Genomic DNA, 21468 nt, shown 5'->3' with positions numbered 1-21468 from the left:
AAAAAAAAAAATGACAGTAAAGCAACACTTAATTTAAGTCTAAGTTATTTGGATTATTTTAACTGCATAAGGATGGTCCATTACATAAGGCATTGTTTTGGTGGATTCTCTAAAAATAATACTAGCCAGAGAAAGACAAGTACTGCATGGTATCATTTATATGTGGAATCAAAACCAAAACCAATCAAATCAAACTCCTAGAAACAGTAGAAAAGTGGTTGCCAGGGGCTGGGGGGGACACAGGGAGAGGTTGGTAAAAACTTTAAGCTGTAAAATGAATAAGGGCTGAGGATCTAATGGGAAACATGTTGACTGTAGTTGATAACATTGTATTATATCATTGAGATTTTCTAGAAAAGCAGAACTTAAATTTTCTCACCCCACCCGAAGAAAAAGGTCAATATGTGAGATGATGGGTGTATTAATTAACTAAATAGGAGGAAGCCTTTTGCAATGTGTATCAAATCGCCATGATGGACACTTGAAATATCTTACAGTTTTACTTGTCAATTACACCTCAACAAAGCTGAATTAAAAATGCCAACATTTCTGGAGAGCCTCTAGTGCAGCAGGTGTGGTTCTCTGATGCTTTGTATAAAGGCTTTTTAATAGGAAATGAGGTAGGATTGGTGCTTGAGATAATTATCCATTTGCACAAAAACACATCTCTTTATTTTGGTTCCTGTGGTTCCAAGAACAAAGGGCTGAGTCCAATCTTGGCCAACTCCAAGGCTCAGTGACCCTGTTTAAGTTGCCTGGCCTGCGTGGGTCTCAGTTTTCTCAGGCGTGTAGTGCGAATTGTCGTATTCCGCAGCTCACTCACAGGGTTGCTGTGAAAATGAAAGTGGGTGTAAATGAACATTGAAAAGCAATCAAAAGCCAAGCATTTTGCCAAGAAACAATGTCATAGCTCATGAGGTTTATACAAAATGTGGCTGTTGCTTATTATTTATCAAAATGCTCTGTAAATTAAAAGGTGTTTATTCTAAAATTCAAAATACAGGGAATATATTTATAGCAAAGACAAATACTAACTCTTGATTATCATATACTATTTAAGAGCTCATTGAAATTCATAACAAAAATATGAAGATCCTTCTATGAATAAGAAAAACATAAGCTTATTTTTCAAGGTGACAAACCATTAATAAACAGGAAAAAAGTTCATTTTCACTAATTATCTTAGAAATACAAATTAAAACTGCATTAAGAATACCATTTTATGTGTAAAATGTCAACATCTCAGAAATTCCCCATTATTTGGTTGGTGGTGTTATATGCTAATTAAAGGCCCTTTTAAAAACAAAAAAATTGTTAATTCTACTGTTAGAAATTTAGGGAAGCTGGGGAAATAAGTGAAAGGGATGAAAAAAGCTAAAACATGAAGATATCCAATGTAATATTATTTATAATAATAAAGACTGGTGACAATTTGCATTATTTAGTGCAGTATGGGAGTGACTTAGTAAATTGGAACTTTTTACATGAAGGACTGATTTTAGGCCCCTTAAATAATCATTATGAATATGTGTAGAAACACAGAAAATCTTTAAAATGGAAAAAGAAAATACTAGCCGTCATTTATGGAGCCTTTCCTGGTGGCATTGGGCCAACATTCTCCCTGAGAATGTATTCTCTCTCTGAATACAGATAGCAACTGTGTGCTTAAAGGATTTTTACGCGTTAGAAAATTGAGGCTTACAGGTAAATGGCTCAAGGACTTGCATGTCATCAGTGGAGAAGCCAACATTCAGACCTCACCTTCTAACTCCAAAGCTTTCTCTGGGTTTACTATCAATAGCATTTGAACTGTGGCCATGGTCACGTAATAACGTGTGTGTGTGGAGCGTAACAGGCAAAAATAAGTGGTAGCATTACGATGGTGGGCATGTGGGCCCAGAGATGTTTGATGTCCTTTTAAAACTGTCATTGGGAGGGGCGCCTGGGTGGCGCAGTCGGTTAAGCGTCTGACTTCAGCCAGGTCACGATCTCACGGTCCGTGAGTTTGAGCCCCGCATCAGGCTCTGGGCTGATGGCTCAGAGCCTGGAGCCTGTTTCCGATTCTGTGTCTCCCTCTCTCTCTGCCCCTCCCCCATTCATGCTCTGTCTCTCTCTGTCCCAAAAAAATAAATAAATAAAAAAAAAAACGTTGAAAAATAAAACTGTCATTGGGAAACATACAGACACCACCACCACCACCACCACCACCAAAAAAGTGCCACTGCCCTTTCCATAGAAAAATAAGAAACAATATATTGAGTAAAATTTCATTTGTTTGCTCTGGCTTTTTATGTATTCTCATAGAGGTTGGCAAAATAGGGATTACATGTCTATTTTTAAAATTTCTCACTAGCTTTGGCATAATCAGGATACTTTCCCCCCAGATTATCTACAAAGTAGGTGAGGACACATCCCACCAGCTCTTTAATTAAAAAAAAAATTTCAAGTCTCTAACTCTTTGTGGATTAAGGACAGTGAGCAGGTGGGAGAATTTCTCCTGATGAACAGCCCAGACCAGCTCTTCCGGGCAGGAGCCCATCTCAAGGTGGAGATAATGGGGTGGCACCATTTGGTTAAAGTAGGCCAGTTCACCTGCTCAGGGTGTGCCCTTTCCTAGGACAAAAGCCCTTGCACGGTGAGGGAAAATGTCACCATTTTTGTTCCTACTGTCTTTCACCTTTCGGGCTCAAGACTTGTCCTGATTCTTTGATGCATTACAGCATTGCTTTATAAAGTCAGGAGTCCTGGTGCACCCGAGTGGCTCAGTCAGTTAAGTGTCTGACTTCGGCTCAGGTCATGATCTCGTGGTCTGTGAATTCAAGCCTAATGATGGGCTCTGTGCTAATAGCTCAGATCCTGGAGCCCATTTCTGATTCTGTGTCCCTCTCTCTCTCTGTCCCTCTGTGTCTCCCTCTCTGCCCCAGCTTGTGCTCTGTCTCTCTCTCTCTCTCTCAAAAATAAACATTAAAAAAATTTTTTTAAATAAAAAAATAAAGTCAGGAGCCCTGCAACATCTAGTAACACAAATTTCCATGATAGACTCAAGATACAGGGTATATTTTGCCTCACCTTTGTGGAACATGTATCTTTTACACTTACACCTACAGTAAGGGCCTTGTATGTTTTGAAGGCCCTTTTATATCCATTTTGCCATTTGAGATAACATCATGTCAGAATTTGCAAGTGGAAATCAGAACGGATCTGACTAGGGAAAGGTGGAGATGTCTTGAGAGCTGGAAACATTCTCCGACATGTTTCTCAATATAGCCCATTCAGGGTCACTTCCTATTTTGTGGGTGGGGAAATGGAGGCACCTGTTAGTTAACTGATTTGCTGGAAGTCATGGTAGTCAAGACAGCTAGAAGGCAGGCCTATAAAACTAATGTTTCCCCCACCCCACCTCCTACAGTGCTATATTCTGTATTTTCTAGAGAATTAACATGAACTAGAAGCAGGTATGATCAGGATCCAGTGGCTGTTTAAAGGTCTCCCAGGGCTATAATTTTGTATTTTATAATGACGGTAAATGTTATATAGTAATGGAGTCTAGCAAGTTATCACATGCATTTTAGACGATTCCTATCGAGTGGATCTTTTTATAGTGACACAAATACGTACACCTGTGCTGTTCAGTACAGTAGCTACTACTTTGTCTACTTGATTACTTGAAATATGGCTTATGAGTCTTTAATTGTTTAAATTCCCACATGTGCTAGCAGCTATTGTAGTGGACAGCAATAGTTCAAGACTTCTTGATGCTTTCTTGACATCTCCACTTGGGTAGCTCAAAGTTAACAAGGTCAATCAAATCAATTCTTTTTTTTTTTTTTTTTTTTTCAAATTAGAACTCTTGATTTTCCTCGCACAACCTGTTTCTCCCCTAAAGAAGACACCACTGACCCAGTTGCTTGAGCCAAAACCTAGGTGTCCTCTAGACCCGTTCCTCTCTTTCCTCTCCCACAACCACTTCAGCAGCAGGTCTTGATTGTTTTACTTCCAGAACCTATCCTGAATCCATCCACTTCTCTCCATCTCAACTGCTACCATCCTGTGCCCAAGGTACCATCATTTCTCACTTAAACAATTGAATGGCCTCATACTGGTCACTGATCCATCCATCCACTGTTGCCTCTTCCAGACTCCTCCATGCAGCTGCCAGAGAGACATTGTTAAATTCTTCAGTAGGTCACATCACTCCATGCTTATATGGAAAAATTTGTAGAACTTGTCACTATTTGAAGTTATCTTACTTCTTTGTGTACTTGTTTATTTTCTGTCTTCCATTACAGTGGGAGGGCCCCTATATCAGGAGCCTTGTTTACCTCATTTACTGCTACATCTCCAGCAGGTACAACCATGCCTGGCACATAATTTGCATTCAGTAAACCTCTCAACAACAATTAGATTAATGTTTATTGTAGAAGGTGATGAGGTAGGAAGAGTCAAAACACAATTGGTTGTTATAATTTGATTGTTAATAACTGAGATAATGTTGACGTCCATATACATGGGAAGTTGGTGGTTTCTTTTACATTCTGGATGCAGTGGGAAGAGGGGCTGTGGTGGCTAATTGCGTTTATTGGTGAGTGGTAGGCTGGGCCAATGTCCTGATGCAATCACTGACGTGAGCTACAAAGAGCTCTTTCTCTCCCTAGAAGTCTGTGTATGTCCCAGATCTTGAAACTCTTGTCTTTCCCACTGGTAGAGAAAGGGGAGAGTGTCCTCCTACAAGGTCACTTTTTATATTCATCCAAGGAGAGTTTAGATAGTGCTGGAAAGAAACATACTGTGGAACTGAAGGGTAAGGAATGACAAAGCCATGACTGGACAACAAAAGGAGATTTTCAACATGAGACTTTTATTTTAAAAATATTTGGAATATACTCACTGAGTTATTTGAAGCCAAGTAAATCCAAAAAAAAAATAGGGATTTGTGTACTTTTTTAACTTGAATATTGCTTTTATTAAAAAAAATTTTTGAGAGAGAGAGCAAGCGATAGTGGAGGGGGGTGCAGGGAGGGCATAGAGAGAAGGAGAGAGAGAATCCCAAGCAGAGCCCCCACTGTCAGCTCACAGCCTGACATGTGGGGCTCGAGCTCATGAACCTCGAGATCATGACCTGAGCTGAAGTTGGATGCTTAACCAGCTGAGCCACCCACGCGCCCCGAATATTGCATCTTTTAAAGGAAAGGGTCTTTTCTGTCATTCCTTTATAATGGTCAGCCAAGGCTTTCAGAGGGCATGTTATTACTTAGATCCACGTGCAAAGTTAAGGGAAGCTGATGATCTTGTTGGAGGTATGATCGAGTTGGCCAAGCTCTGAGTTGTGTCTGTTCCCTCTCCTAGTGAACAAGCATAGGCTGGATTTAAAACATATCCCCTCAGCACTGGCTGGATTTAAAAGATGAAGTGAAAGCTTGCTTTGCTAAAGAACATATTTGGAGACTTTTTATCCCAGTGTGTTTTTATTCACACTCTGGCTCTTGCACTTACAAGCTGGATAACCTTAGGCTGCTGACTTCTATGCCTCAGTTTGCTTACCTGCTAAATGGAGTAATAAAAGGACCTACCCTGTATGGTTACTGAGTAGATTAGAGGAACATGCAAAGCACTTGGAACAGTGCCTGGCACATGACTCCATAAATACCAGCTTTTGTTATTATCCGTAGTAGTACATAATTCTCAACTGAATTGAATGAATACTACTGTTACTGCAGAGAGAGAAAGCTGTCCCTATGGCAGCCAAAGGAGTTCACAAAGGCTTCCCAGAGGAGATGACTTTGGAACTGATTCCTACAGGTAGGCTGATACGATAGGGAAAGGATGTGTTTGACAGAAAGAACAGAATCTGCAAAGGCACAGAGGGGTGAGTGTGTGGCACGTAGGGACCTGTAAATAGGTCTGTGTAGCTAAAAGACAAGATATCTGAGTGCCCAGGAAGAGGTCAGGCATGAGACCACTGCAGCTTTTGAGACTGGGCTAAGGAACTTGGATTTGCTCCTACAACCTAGAGGAAGCCACTGAAGGACTTTCAGCAGGTTCAGGGCTCAGCATCCCACAGTGGCCTCAGTCCAAGGCCTGCTGATTCTGAACAGTGTCCCTGACCAACCTCCTTTCCTACTATATGGGCGTGGAGTTCACACGTGTGGATCTTATTTTTCTCACTAGGTGTGACTTCTTTGGGGACCACGGATTAATCAATTTAAAAGGATATGTTTTCTGAATTCCTTTCTACCTGATTCTTCTGGTCTTCCTCTCCACCCAGCTAGGACAGATATAGAGGTGCCTATCTTATAGACCCCTTTGAGAATCTGATGGAAGTGATAGACCCTTCCCTCAGAAAAATTGTGAAGACAAAATTTTCGAACGACCGACACCTACCCCCCCCCCCCCCAACCCCGACACCATTAACCTCCTGCTGCATCCTGGTCAGACCCAGGCCTGCTTGTGGTGATTTTGCTCCTCCTCCATGTTGTTTTTATTTTAATTTGCTAGCACATCCCGTAACTCCTCCATCTGCCGTCACTGCTATTATCTGACCATGTATCGTGACAGCAGCCTTGGATCACTTGGTGGTTATAACTAAAACTGAAAGTAATTATCTTATCTTGAGCCATTCACATTTAGGTGAGAGTCTAGTGGCTAAAGGACATGGGATCTGGAGGCAGACCTCTACATGGATTAGAATCCCAGCTCTGTCACCAACGTATAACCTTGAGCATGTTACTTAACCTCTCCCAAGTCTCAGTTTCCTTATTACAAAATGGGAATGATAATATGCTTATCTCATAAGGTTATTGTGAGTGTTAATTGAAGTCAGATGCCAAGAACAGTTCCTGGCACATAGTTAAGTGCTATATAAATATTTGCTATTATTACGTGATTATTTCCAGTAAAATGACATCACAAATGGGGTGATGATGGATTACTAAGAGGAGAAAAATAGATGAATAAAATCTCTTCATGCATTTGACTTGATTTACCAGTACCTGAAGGCCAAAAGTGGATTCCCTCTGTGTCTGATGTGGCTACTCGCCATCGTGGCTGTTGACTACTTGAAATGTGGCTAGTCTGAGTTGTGACGTGCTGGGTCTTAAAGATTTAGTGTGACGAAAAGAATGTGCAATGTCTCATTAGTAATTTTTCTATTGGTTACATGGTGAAATGATAATATTCTGAATAAATTCAGTTACACATATTAAAATTTCATCCATTTCTTTTTGCCTGTTTAGTGTAACTACTAGAAAATAGAAAATTATATATATATATAGTTCATGTTCTATTTCTGTTGAGCAGGACTGCCTTGGGCTCATCCTTATCAATAAAACAAAAATTTTTGCTTATTTGTGATCTATTGGGAAGCCTTGTATACTCTTCCCCATTGTCCTGGAGGTTGTGCTGGACTGTCCATTTTTTAATTGGTTCCATGCAGGGAGCCGTGGCTTGGTCCTAGCAGAAGGGGTTGAGGGACCAAGGCAAGAGCAACAACCAAAGAGGCTTCTGCTGACTTGGAGGGGTTTGGATGAAAACACTACCATTTATAGTTATACTGGCTTCAGACTTTCAGCGCTCCCTGAAGTAGAAGAGAGAAGGCTCTCTATTCAGGAAGTTGAAATATGTAGGCAAAAAACTCTCCCTATTCCATCAGGAGCCAGAAAAAGCTTTGCTAATCTTTAACTAAAAGAATAAATACTCAACATCATGGCGGTCACTTGGGACTGAAAGCACACCCTTTGCAAGTGTGATTTACTTATGGAATGTTTGCTTAATTCTATTTCAGATTCATTCTACCACTTCCAACCTGAAAACGGTGGGCCACAGGAAGTCTTTCTGGTGAGTTCTCTTTCATTTTTAAAACAATGTGACTGTTTGACATTATTTTTGAAATGATATTCACACTTCTAAGTTAGATACATCCCTACCAGGACTATGATTAGATGTCTATTTATTCACACTTTTTAAAATTTCCTCTCTGAAAGGATTTAAGATGTTTCCATGCCTTAAAAAAAAGCAGATCAATCCACATTCCTTTGCTAAGAACATGGTCAGGGAAAAGATCTATGATTATATGCCAAATACTGTTAAATTTTCTTTTTCTTTTTTTTTTTTTTTTTTTTTGGTAATGAAACTATTTCCAGGCCCTTGTTGATGGTCTGCTTGTTTCAAGCAGTATCCAAAACAACAAAGTGTTATTTCAGCCAAGGAATTCAGACAGTCCCTTGCAGTGTGTTGTAATGAAAATTGGCTTACAGCTACAACGTATTAGCTTTCTTACTGCTGGAGGTTTCTTCTCCTCTCTTTGAACCTAAATGTGATTGTTGTGAGAGAATAGTTATGCATTGGTAGAAAACTGACTTTAGAGTTAGGCAAATAATATACTTTTTAAGTGAAAAATCTTCTGGGGCTTCATGTGGCCTGACTCCCTAATACTGTGGTGATATTCTTATTTGCAGTGCGTAGCAGTTAGCTTTTGCTGCGTAAGAAACCACTCCAAAATATACTGCCAGAAATTCGAGCCGAAATTTCCCGACTCCAAATAACAATCATTTCCTTATCCTGCAATGTTGTGGGTTGGCAGTTTGGGCTGGGCTTTGCTGTGTGATTCTTCTGGTTTCCAGTGGGACCACTCCTGTCTGAAGTCAGCTACAGGTCCACGATGGCTAAGGCATGTGTCTCACCATCCTCCAGGCTACCCTGAGCATGTTCGCATGGGGTTGATCAGGGTTGACCGAGACAAAGTGAGAACGTCTTGAGGTTGAGGCTCAGCTGTGGCACAGCGTTGTTTCCATCACATTCTGTCGGCCAAAGTGAGCTGTATGGCTGGCCTGGAATCATGAGGCTCCAGAGTCTACCCCTTAGTACAGGAGCTACAGAACTGTACTGCAGGCAGCATGGATAAAGAGAGGGGAAGGATTGTGGCCATTTTTATAGTCCTGCCATACAGGGCTTCTGAGTCACAGGGAAAGAGAAGGGCATGGAGTGAGGACTCCGATCCATGCCTATCCCATAGCCTGCCATCCTCTGTCCCCATTCTGCTTGACAGGCCCTGGCACTGCCAGCTGGCATCTCAGTTCAGCAGGTTTCGAGGTGTTCTTGCCAGTGTCGGACTGCCCACTCTCTGACCTTCCCTCCACTCTACACTGCTGCACTGGTCATCCTTTGGCTCATCTTTCAGGCTGTCCCTGCTTTGCTCAGAAACTGTCGGTGCCCCAGGTCACCCACAGCACCAGCCTCGACTCCTCTCTCTGGCTTCTCCATGTCCATCACCTGGCTACATCCTTTCCTGCTCGCCTCTCACTATTTCCTTTATTCCAGCCATGCTGGTCCCATTACCATTTCTCTGGAGGATACGTCATGCTGCTCACCCCTTCTCCACTTGGAAACCCTTCCCATTCTGAAGGTCCCACTGGAATATTCTCTTCTTCACAATATGGCCTCCCCGCCTATTCCTGCCATCTGGGATCTGCCCTGCCCTGAACTACTTCAAAGCCAAACCCTGTGCTCTGTGGTTCACTCCCTTCACCTTGGCTAGTCTTCCTTCTTCCATTGCTTTGTCAGTGATATCTTTGAACCTAGACATGATTGCCATGAGATAACTGTTATACAGTGGTAGAAAACGGACTTTAGAGAGCAGACGGCTACCTACACTTTCCTTGTACCACAGAGGTGTATACTGAGAGTATAGCAGGTACTTAGTCCTAGCATAGCAGGTATACCTTAGTACAGGTACTTAGTATATAGCAGGAGGCAGCATGGACACTACAGTTGGTTGTCTGTCAGCAGCTCATCAGGATCACATGAGACACCTGTTGAAACACAAGCACACGGTCCCTTCTCCTGCGCCCTCCCCATTCATTAGGTCTGGGGTAGACTCCCAGAATCTTAAAGTGCTCAGATGATTCGCATGCGATTGCTGTGTGCAAGTTGGCAACCACTTGTTATGGAAAGAATAAGAAATTTATATGAGACCTGGGTCTGAGCCCTGACTCTTCTGCTGCTGGCTGTGGGACCTTATGAACTCAACCTCGTTGAGCTTCAGTTTCTCCCTCTGTAAAATGGGAATGATGTTTAACTTGAGGCCTGCCAGAAGATCTAAAAGGAGGATGTATGTGCAAGTGTTTTATAAACCATAAAAAATAATTAAAGTGCATTAACTGGTTATGGATCTGAGGCTAGCCAAGGTTAAGAAAGGGGAAGTTACCTTCGTGGTAGGGGTGGTCGTGGTAGTGATGGAGGAATAGGCAGTGAGTAGTTGCGTGGTAGTCATGGGAGGATACATAATAACAGCAGCAATAAGTCATATTAGTGTGTACTGGGGTTTTCTTTTCTTTTCTTTTCTTTTTTTTTTTTGAGTGCTGACTGTGTGAGCCAGGCACTGCTAACTGCTTTACATGGGATTATTTGAGATTTACGAGAAGAGCCCCCTGTTCAGTTGCATCTATACCATCATTAGGGCCTATTCCATGATTAGTGAATGAGCCCTTTGGGTTTTTTGTCCTCTTCAAAATACCCGGTTAAAATGTGCTCATCCCTGAAAGAAGAAATACTTGATTAAACTGCTGTCAACCATGGACAGCCTGTCAATGTCAAGTAAAAGGTCCTGTAGAAGTGTGAACTGCTTTGATTGGATGAGAGGAGATGGGAAAGGTAGAGCAACCATTAGTGGGAGGCACAGTAAAGGGCCAGAGGGCGTCCAGCTGCCCAAGGAAGGGTGGAGTGGTGGGAGGTCTGCACGAGGGCCGGAAGAGGGGGAGGAGGACCAAGTCATCTGCTGACAGTTTGGCGCAGGGCTCTTCCTGGTCCAAGGCCACCACCTTCTCAGCCTGCTCACCTAGAGCTTCCCCAAACAGCTACCACGACAGGCAGCATTTGTAAAACTGTCTTCCATTCACCATCCAATTTGTTTTACAAATAATAATAATAATAATAATAATTATTATTATTATTATTATTATTGTTTTGTTTGCAAGTAACAAATCCAACTGAAACTAGTTTCTTTTTTTTTTTTTAATTTTTTTTAATGTTTATTTATTTTTGAGACAGAGAGAGACAGCATGAGCGGAGGAGAGAGAGGGAGACACAGAATCCGAAGGAGGCTCCAGGCTCTGAGCTGTCAGCACAGAGCCTGACGTGGGTCTTGAACGCACGAGCTGTGAGATCATGACCTGAGCCAAAGTCGGACACTTAACTGACTGAGCCACCCAGGAGCCCCACTAGTTTCTTGACTTACGTTATTAAGATGTCTGCATTGGAATGGGCTTCTGGTATAGCTGTGTCCAGGGGTTCAAAAGGTATCATTAGGCCATTATCTTTCACTCACTCTCTCCATTTTTTGGCTCTGCTCAACTCTGTCAACTTCATTCACAGGCAAACTCTTCCCTCACCATGTGCCAGAGGTGGCCATCAATGTTACATTTCCATCATCCTCACAGCTATGGATCTCAGTGAAAAGGGGTTGCTTCTTTTGCCATTTTTCTAGCGATAGGACCAAGGAGGGTTAACGGGCCCAGTTTGGATTCTTTGCCTGAATCAACTTGGTTAGAAGCACACAGAAGACAATAGTAGTATCTATTTGGGCAAGGTTTGTTTCTGTGGCCCTTGAGAGAGGGTGAATCCCATTTCATGGAATGCAATCCCTATGAAAAAAGGAATAATTTCGTTACCAGTAGAAGGAAGGAAGGAAGAGAGTGCCAAGCAGATAAAATTTTTAGGTACCAGAATTAGAAATTCTTAATGGGGGCGCGGGAAGGGGTGTCCACAAAACTGGAAACGTTTAAAATTAGATTCAGCTTCAGTTTCATCGGCTATCTATTCCAGGTTTGGTATCATGATCAAGACTAGTAACAGCATATGGAGAGGTCAAGGATGGGTGACCCCACTGTGGGGTCGGATAGGCAGCTTTGGGCCTGAGGATCTCCTACCGCATCCCCAGAATCTATAGGAGTGATTATTAACCTGGACACAGTAAATAGGCTTCAGTAGACCTGTAACCCATTGAATGAAAAAAATGAATGAGCTTCTATAATTATTTGCAAAATTGTGTGTATGCACTTTTTTACTGGAAAAAGGGATTATGCTTCCATTGTTTTCTCATAGGATTCCATGGCCCCTACCGTTTAAGAGTCATTGCTTCACACGTACTTAAATTGTTTTATATTTGGCTAGCTTAATCTTATGCATCCATTTCTTGTCTTGGCTCAGCTAATAAAGTTTAGTGTCCATGATAAACATAGTTCCCTATGGAACAGACACAGTGATGTCAGTGGCTGAGTATGTTGCATTAAATTGCATGTTGAGGTTTTTAGGCATATATGTAAACTTTTTACAACCATAGCTGCCATTTACCTAAATGCTTACTCTGGTGCCAGATTCTGTGCTACGTGCTTTATGTGCATTATCTGAACTAGTTATTTATACACATGACTATAATTCTGCAAACCTCAGGTCTATAGTAACACATACAAGAACCAGCTCCTTCTCTCTGCCACTGTGAGAATACAGAATATAAACTCCATCTTTTCTGTCTTCCCTGTATGCTGCTGTGGGTCCACCTCTCTCTACCTTTCTCCCCACAGATGATAGAATCATAGAATCCCAGAGTTGGAAGAGGCCACTAAGATCATGCATTTCAGTTGTTACAAGCTCTGCTCTTTGGTTATCTAGCTTAGGGACTCCCAAGAGGAGTGGGAAGGGTGGGCAGGACCCAACTTCCTGCCCTACTTCAGTCACCACTGTCTGCTGAAAACCACTCATCTGCAAGGATAAAAAAGGTTCAGGATTAGATGTCAGACTTGAGGTTGAGTCCAGGCTACTACTTTGCTTACCAACCTGTGTGACCCTAGGAAAGTCACCCAACCTCTCTGAACCACAGGTTCCTTAGTGGTCAAAGGGGATAATAACACTTGCCTCTTGGAGTTGTTAGGGGGACTGAATGAGGTAATACCTGTAAAGTCCTTGGTCTCGTGCCTGGCACATAGTCTGTGCTTAGCAAAGGTTAGCTGTAATTAGACATTCCACACGTGGCATCCGAGACCTGATTAAGACATGGCTATATTGTCTGTCACTATTCGTTTAATGTTTATTCAGTGAGGTGTGTCTTTTCTCCATTTTATTTTGAAAACTTAAGCCTATGACTTCTCCGGTTTTTCTTTGGCAATAAAAAGTCCTATGGCCCCTGTAAGTAACACACACATACCACACATGCACATTTGCTTTGGAAATTGGAAATGCTCAATGTGTGGTCAATCAGCAGTCAGTATTCACTCAAGAGAAGACTCACCCCTCCCCCGCCATCTTGCCAGTATGGGTCTCCCCAGCTGCCCACTGCTTCAGGCTTCCCCAGGTGAAGTAGGGAGAGAGGGAGGAAGAGAGGAAGATTCTTACCTGACTGCCATTGTCACGCCTGGCACTGGGTCCTCTGAGCCTGGCTGATGGATAAATGGACTCTTTCTCTCCTGGCTGCTTCCGTGGCTTTCTCAAGGCCCCCCTGCTGGAACTTTCCAGCACTCAGGCAGTATGTCTCCTTCTGCTGGCTGTGACCATCAGCCAGCAGCTTCTGGTTTCCATTCACGTTCTGTCTTTGGGGTCCTCTCACCATCAGGCTGAATGAAGGCCGTTGGGTAGAACCTGTTTTAAGGAGACCGAAGCTGGCATTCCTGGAGCCCAGAGTTCATACTCCTGCAACCCCCCAGAGGTAGGGGGTGAGCAGTCACTTTCCCCGACACAGCCTTCTGTTCTCCCACCTTAGGCCTCCTTAGTAACCCCCTCATATTTTGGTTCCTCAGGCAGAAGTCACATACCAGTCCCCAAACTCTAGGAGACCCATATCAAGCCTTCCAGACATTGCCTTTGAAACCCTTTTCTCTAGGCTTGAAATGAAAGGCCAGCTCCCTCCACCCAAGCCATCTTGGGGAGGGTGGGAATCAGAGAATTTCCAAGGAATCTGCCTCACAAAATCCTCATCCCTTTCCACTGCCCTGAACCTGTTTATATATCCTCCTTATGGATCTTTGAGCCAGCTAAGTCAGCTTCTTAGAAATTTCCACATAATGGTCTGGCCCCTTGCTTTGGAATTTCCCATCTGTTGAATCTTGATGCTGGAGTGGAAACTTCCACTTTAGCATCTTGTAAGATTAACTGTTAACCCCTGGCTACTGCAAGGAACTCCTCTTCAGCGCCCCTAAAAGCGACTCTCCGTCCTGTTCTTGAAACTTGAGCGAGCATGGGGAGCCCCCCACCTCCTCCTCTTCTCCCAAATGTCTTCTTCCAATTTTCAGGTAACGTGAAGTTGCTGGAAGGATGCTGCTCCCACAAAGCCAGGCCCAGCTCCCAGCTACATTCCCTGTAATGGGTGTCAGAAGTGTGTGTGTGACTCCCAGTTTGAGGAAATCGGCCTGGGCGGCAGAGATTCCAATGGCAGCCAGGCTTTTACCAGCACCCTGCCTCTAAGACCACAGGGAAGCCTTTGACCTTGTCTCCGGGAAGGTTTTCCTTACCATCACACCAAAGTGCACTTGTTACAACCGCAAGAGAAAGCTAGTATTTGGAAACTCCATGCTCAATCACCGTCTCCCATGCTCATGACCCTAACATAGTTTTTCTTGTTCTGAGGGCTGATGGGGGCCATGCTTCATGGGGATTTCTAATCAAGGCTCCGTCCATAGTTTATGAACCCTAAAAAATCAAGACTACAGAATATGCCCTACTGTCCTGCAAAGACCACCCCTTCCCCCTGTTTTGTTTGTTTGTTTTGTTTTTTGCAGTTTTTCTTTTATGCTTCAGCATCCTTTGGAGTCAGCAGATTTTTCTGACTTCTCCAGCCCCAGCATTGTGAACTTGGCCTCTCTGGCAAGGTGCCCTCTTTTGTCATGTGCAAGTTGGGCCACTGTGATGGTAGGTAGGTCACTCTGTGTTTAGGTCCCCCAGCTCCTGGTAAAGGCAGAGTGTCAGATGAGCAAGTGACACATGCTAGCAGGACACTCGAGTCAGAGTTGGAGTCGCTTTGGGGATGATGGCCTAAGAATGTATTAAGTGCATTTTGGGCAATTCCATCATTGGACTGGTTCCCCCAGCAAGACTCAACGTGTATCCAGATGTGAACCTGCCTTATGCCCTCCTGTTAGTTTTTCTGGCTGTTTATAAAGATGGTAGGATCCAGCTCCCTTCTCCTCCATCCCCTGCTCTGTGTCCTCCTTCAAACCCCAGATGATGTTGGAGACAGAGGCTGACAGGGCAGAATTGAACCTCCCGACCACTTCTCACCTGTGTTCTTCTCTCGGCCTCCAAGGATACAGCGCTTTCCATTTGGCCATTCACATATCTAGATGTATGAAATAGCTAACAGGCTGTCAACTAAAACATTCTTTTTATTTGTGTGCATTTTACAGCAGGGAGGTGCATTGTGTAGACAGGTAGACCAGAGTCCAGACCTTTCCTTAGCTTTTGAGATACTTTGGGCAGGGTCTCTGAGCCTCAGTTTCCTCATTTGCTAAATGAGGATAATGCCAGTTGCCTCATGAGATAGCTGCATTGAGGAAATTATTGCATATAATGAATTCAGCACAGCGGCCTATCACATAGTATATGTTCAATAAATGGTAGGTGTTACCATTATTTGCTTTTGACTGTTGCAATGATTTCTTAAAAATCCTTATAGCCTTGAAAGAAGAAGCCCAATTCTCCAGAAATTTTTTCTTTTTTGGATCAAATAGGAATTTGAGAAAAAATCAAAATGTGTGCGACCACCTGCTTTGAAAAAATAGCTTGCAAATCTCATTAGTTCTTTGTCATGTACAAAGTGACTTTTTTTGGTTGCACAGGCAGCATGCCTCAAGAGCTAAAAATAAAGCTCAACCTGTCCAACCTCAAATCCACCACTAAATACCTTGGGCAACATGCGACCTCAGGCAAGTCACTTACTCTTGAAGCCTCAACTTCTGCATCAGTACAATGAGGATAACACTGCACAGGGTTATTGAGAGAATTAAGTGAAATAATCCACGTGAAATGTTGAGTACACAGTAAGCACCCAAATAATGGTGGCCACTATCTTCACATCACGATACTACCTTTATTTTGCAGAACATTTCTTTTTCCTTGTGATAAATGGCTTCATGGAGACACTTTTATATGTAAGAAGTTCTCACTGTTTTATTCAAGAAAGAACAAGAACATTTAGGAGCAGGTTTGCTTATAAATACCAGGCTGTAGCATATACAAAAGCAAGCTACATTAACTAAACAACTTGTCATATCTTTAGACCTCCTCTCATTTCCTTGTTAAGATTTGAATAAGTGATTTTGCCACTAGATTGGGAGAAGTTTATAGATTATTTTTACAGCGACTGTGAAAATATGCAAACATAGCTATATTTGGTGAGGTGCTTTAAATTCACATCAGTTTCTTTTCTGTTGTCAATAGGACTGGCATAGTTGGAACCTTTGTGGAGCCCAAGGAGGTCTCAAAAGGAGACCTGACCTTCCCATCAGGAGGAGGGGGAGAAGGCAGGGCCTGAGCCAACGGGATGACCCAAAACAAGGGCAGAGGCTTGGTCAGGCAGGGTTGGAGAGCTGGCCAGTGGTGGAGCTCGGATTCCTGATTAAGGAGGTTCGTTCCCTCTAACAGGAATCCCGTGGAACACTTCCTTCCTAGGATCCCCCTGGGGCAGTGGGCACTCTGGAGCCAGTAGAGCTCCAGACCCCTTGCATCTTACCAGGTGCCCATGCTGTGCCAAGTACAGGGTTTGTATAGAATGAAGCGGCATCATGATTTGTTGGACTGATTTTGAAGTTTAGGTAACTCATGCCTGTACATCTTTGGTGAATGAATTGCCCAGGGAAGCAGAAACCCGCTCTTATGTTGGGTTTGACTTACCCACCTCCACAGATAGACTGTTCAGGAGTACTTCCTTTACCTAGAAGCTTAAAACCTGGCTGGTGAGCTAGAGAAAAGGGGTGGCAGTACAGCCTTCAGGGTGGGACGGGTAGGTGGGGAAGCAGTGGGACACTTCTGTTGTTTGGTTGGGAGGTGTTTATTGAGCACCTGTGATGTGCCTGGGGCAGGGTGAAGAAGGAGCCGAACCAATGGGGACACTTTTGGCCGCCTACCACCTTGCACTTTCTTTCCCAGCCTCTTAGTCCACTCCCTGAGGTGGGAACTGAGCCATGTGACCATACAGAAATCACCCATTGCCATTTTGTGGACAAGGCTTGCAGGAGCCTCTTGCCGACACAGTCACTCCTCAGCCAGCAGTGCTGGCCACAGAGCTAATGACAGTTATGATGCCTGAGTTTCAGGGTCTTTCACCACTGGGGACCCCTTCTGAGACCCTATAGCTAATGTGCCATTCCTAATTTTATATTCTTCTGGTAAAGAGGCCCCCAAATCGAATAAGGCTCAGGGTCCACAAAAACTAGATCTGTTCCTAGGCCAGGGAGAACTGGCACACACTCAGGGTCTTTCCTTCTGCCCTGTTATGCCATCACCAAGAGACTAAACCTACAGTTTGCTTCAACTTTGAGAACAGGTTATGCCCTGTGTGAGACCTCTTCTGTGGCTTTATCTGAGTTCCCACTGGGAGAACGTAACCCTTTCTGTGAAGGGAAGGAAGGCCAGTGAGGAATTGCTGTCTGGGCTCCTTCCTGGCCACCAGACACCCTCAGGAGGTGGCAAGGTCCCACCATTCCTCCAGGAAAGCAGGGCGGGTGCTCTCAGGCCTCCAGTGGCTTTGTGGTTGCACAGAAGGAGGCCCTGCAAAGGGAACCCTGTGTGAGGCGCAGTGGAAAATTCTCCTAAAAAAAAAAAAAAAAAAAAAAGTAATATCCTTGAAACTGTATCAGCTTTGGCAAAACCTTAACCCTGATCTCAAGTTTTAGGAGAGTAGACCTGCCAACCTACAGCACTATGCTGATAAAGTGTTCCTGCTAGCTGCCTTAATCATGTCCCTTCCCTCATTGCACAAAAGGGCTGGAGTGCTTGTTAATCAGTGAGAATTAAATGTATTGACAAGAAGCAGGAGGAGGGGAAAAGGCCCATTTTGTACTTGAATATCTTCCTAGCGCTTTGCAAAAAAATCCCGTTTGAAAGGAATTTCCTTGTTTCAGTGAAATGCTGGCCAACTTCGCCCCCTGGAGTAGAATTGGAGAATTGCATAAAACGAGCCATCTAAGGCATCCTTATTGTTCTGACAGATAGTCTGGAAAGAAATTGTCAGCCTGTGATGACTCAGGATAGGGAAAGGGGCCTGGTCTGTAAAACTTTTTGGGGTTTTTTTGGTTGTTCTTTTCTTCTGCCTTCAAACAATTATTCTAAACCTAGGTTCAAATACTTGTTTTGTATCTATAAAGCATAAAATAGTTAAAATGTTACCAGGTTTAAGGCTCACACCTATTAAACTACAGTGGGCACTTTTTTTTTTTTTTTTTTTGGCCAGGTCTCGTGACCAATGCTAATTACCAATGCTAAGGATTGAGCCTCCTTTTATCCCTTGAAGTTGTGGTAGAGACAAAAACAACCAGAAAATAGAAATTTTCAACAACCAACTAGATACATATTAGTGATCCTAACTTAGAAACTGCAGCTCACCATTGCCTACATTGGAATCTTTTGAGTTAGTCCTGCTGGTTTAAATTACTTGCCTCAGTTCACTTACACTTGCTACTAGCACCTGCCAGAAAGTAGCTTTCAGTCACAGCCTAACAAAGTAAGACTTACTTCCCTACTACTTCCTATACTTTTTGTATATTTTTAAAACCAAAATGCAAAACAGAAGGGTAATAGCCAAAATATAAAAACCTTCCCATGTATTTCAGCTTTTGTTAAGAGATGATTTTGTCCTGATGCTTTTACTAATCCTTTGTTAATTACTCAACTGCTTTTAATTACCAGATCTGACCCAATTATTTAGCTTCTGTTGTGTCTTCTATAATTAGAGCCTTCATAATAAAAATCTCATCTACTATCTTTTGTTCATCAAGTGGTAGTTCATGTCCCTGGATGAATGTTTATCATCTCTATTGTTCTAGATTTTCATCCCCCAAGTGGAGGATACAATCACAGTATTTTTATTAGTAATGGTATTAATAGTTTAATAGTTATTGTTTTTCCTTTCCCTGCTCTCAGGAATCCTGAGACACACTTCAGTATTTGAGGGCATGGCATTGTTAAGAGGGTGTTTGTTACTTCTACATCAGATTCATTGCCTACTTGGGGCTGTGTGTCCTTAAAAGAAGGATGGGAAAGGGAAGACTGTACACATACCTTGTAGGTTATTATTGTGAGCCTTTTTTTTTTCAAGACAGAGGTTTCTAATGATTATTGATCATAACGTGTATTTATTGTGTATAATATTTCATCTTGTGCAATTTTTATATAAGAAAATGATTTTTTTAATGTTTGTTTATTTTTGAGAGAGACAGAGCACGTGAATGAGGGAGGTACACAGAGAAAGGGAAACACAGAATCCGAAGCAGCCTCCAGGCTCTGAGCTGTCAGCACAGAGCCCCACACAGGGCTCAAACGCACAAACCATGAGACCATGACCTGAGCTGAAGTTGGATGCTTCACTGACTGAGCCACCCAGTGGCCCCAGAAAACCATTTTTTCACTGTACCATCTGTTTGCTTTTTGCACCCAATGTATGGAAACCAACTGTCCTAAGTGCTAAGTAGGCATTGCTGGGGGGGGGGGGGGGGGTATATTTCCCCCAGGATAAGTTCCTGGGAGATTGCTCTTGTGTCTGGCCTCTTGACACACTCTGACGAAGCTCAGAGCAGGTAGTGAGCCTGGGGAGCGGGAATTCCTGCTGGCCCCGTCTCAGTCCACAGCACAGGGTGGTTTCTTTTCTTTGTGAATACTTACCCTCCTTGCCTTCGGCTGCAGCCACCACCCCTGTTATTTGGAGGAGAAGACACACACCTTTCTCAGTCATCTGCCCCCTTTTCATTGTTGAAAGTGACCATTAATCTAATGTTGAGACAGCCTGATTCATTAATGATTCCTTGATGTTCAGATAATTGCAAGGCTGAGCAACATCAGGATGGTTTGCAAGTTTCCTCTCATTTCAGAATTTTCAAGCTTTCATTATTCGCAAACTGCAACATGCTGACGTTCAGACTCTGCTGACTAGGACAGACAGGAAGGAGAAGGGCAAGGTTTGCCACTGAGAGATGGGAGTTTGGGATAGGGCAGAATATGGCTTCGTGTTTTTCGTAAAGGACAATGTTTTACAGACCTTTTGATGCAATTCTGTAGTAAGCACTTTGAGATGAAACAAGGGACACTGAGGCCTGACCCATTCCCCTTATGCTCCCCAGCTGTGGCTACACCAGTTCTGTCTGTCTCAAAGTACCAGGCTCTTCCCTGTCCCCACCCAGAGCACCCCCTCCAGTTACTTATTACTGGAGTATTTCATGGCCCTTAGTGCAATCTGTATTAATCATGTTTATCTCTTTACATTGGAGCTTGATGTCATCACCTAGAAGGACACTGGCACGCAGCTGACAACTCAGGGAATATTAGCTGAATGAAGGAAGGAACACACGAGAAAATGAATGTATTCAGTGTCATCAGAGGAACAACAAACACCCTTTGTAAACCATCCCTTAAAGATGAAGTCTACTAATACAGCATTGCAACATTTTTTGTCTTTCCAAATCAACCTATATCTTACAACATGCCAGTGTGGAAGGCCAGTTAGCCTGAGGTGGAGTAGACACTTTTATCGGTTATGGGTCTGCACACTGACAGGAGCTTTATAGAAAAAAGCAATAAATATATTAACACTTAAAATATTCTTGAAATAACCTGAAATCATTCTTTTAACTTTGAGTTAATCATTAATGTAGAAATTAATGGAGACAAACCAGTAGGTAGTTGATAGGAAGAAAGAGAAAGAGCTTCATTTTGGAATTACAGCAAAATTATATAATAGCCCAAATTCCATGATGAGGGAATGTTTACATAAAATGGAATCCTGCCAAAATCATTAAAAATCATGCATACTCACTTCTGTGGTCCAAAAGTGCATAATTTTAATCTAGTCAGGAAGAAAGAGCTGATAAACCTAAACTGAAGGGTGTTTCATAAAATAGCTGGTCTTTATGCAAAAGAATCAGTATCATGAAATACAAAGACAGACTCTGGAACCATCTCCGATGAAAGGAAACTTAAGACACACAGTTGAACTGCAGTGTGGAATTTTGAGTGTTCTTTTGCCATAAAGGACATTACGGGGACAACTGCTGAAATCTGAATACAGTTGTAGATTGGGTAATATCAATATCAATGTTAGTTTCTGGATTTGACTAACGGGTTATGTAAGAGAGCTCTTTATCTGTAGAAAATACATACTGAAGTATTTAAGGGCCAAGCAACATCATGGCTACCTCTCTTACTCTCTCATGCTTTTTGTTGGAGAAGAGAATGCAGGGATTAAAGTAAATACAGTAAAATGTTCCCATTTGAGTAACC

At 42.8% G+C, this 21468-nt stretch overlaps 1 protein-coding gene across 4 annotated transcripts in view; it reads left to right on the top strand.

Moving 5' to 3' along the window:
- The window catches only part of GNG12 (G protein subunit gamma 12), a 129572-nt gene that overhangs the window by 43974 nt on the left and 64130 nt on the right, over positions 1-21468 (top strand). For all 4 annotated transcript variants that reach the window (XM_086717251.1, XM_086717250.1, XM_086717248.1 and 1 more), the window contains exon 2: positions 7781-7833. The gene's annotated coding sequence lies outside the window, so the exon portion shown is untranslated. The remainder of the gene's footprint in view (positions 1-7780; positions 7834-21468) is intronic.

Source organism: Puma concolor, chromosome C1 (assembly GCF_028749965.1).
Source record: "Puma concolor isolate L17-30 chromosome C1, mPumCon1.1.hap2, whole genome shotgun sequence".
In the NCBI taxonomy this organism is placed as follows: domain Eukaryota; kingdom Metazoa; phylum Chordata; class Mammalia; order Carnivora; family Felidae; genus Puma; species Puma concolor.
This window is presented reverse-complemented; position numbering and strand designations above follow the sequence as displayed.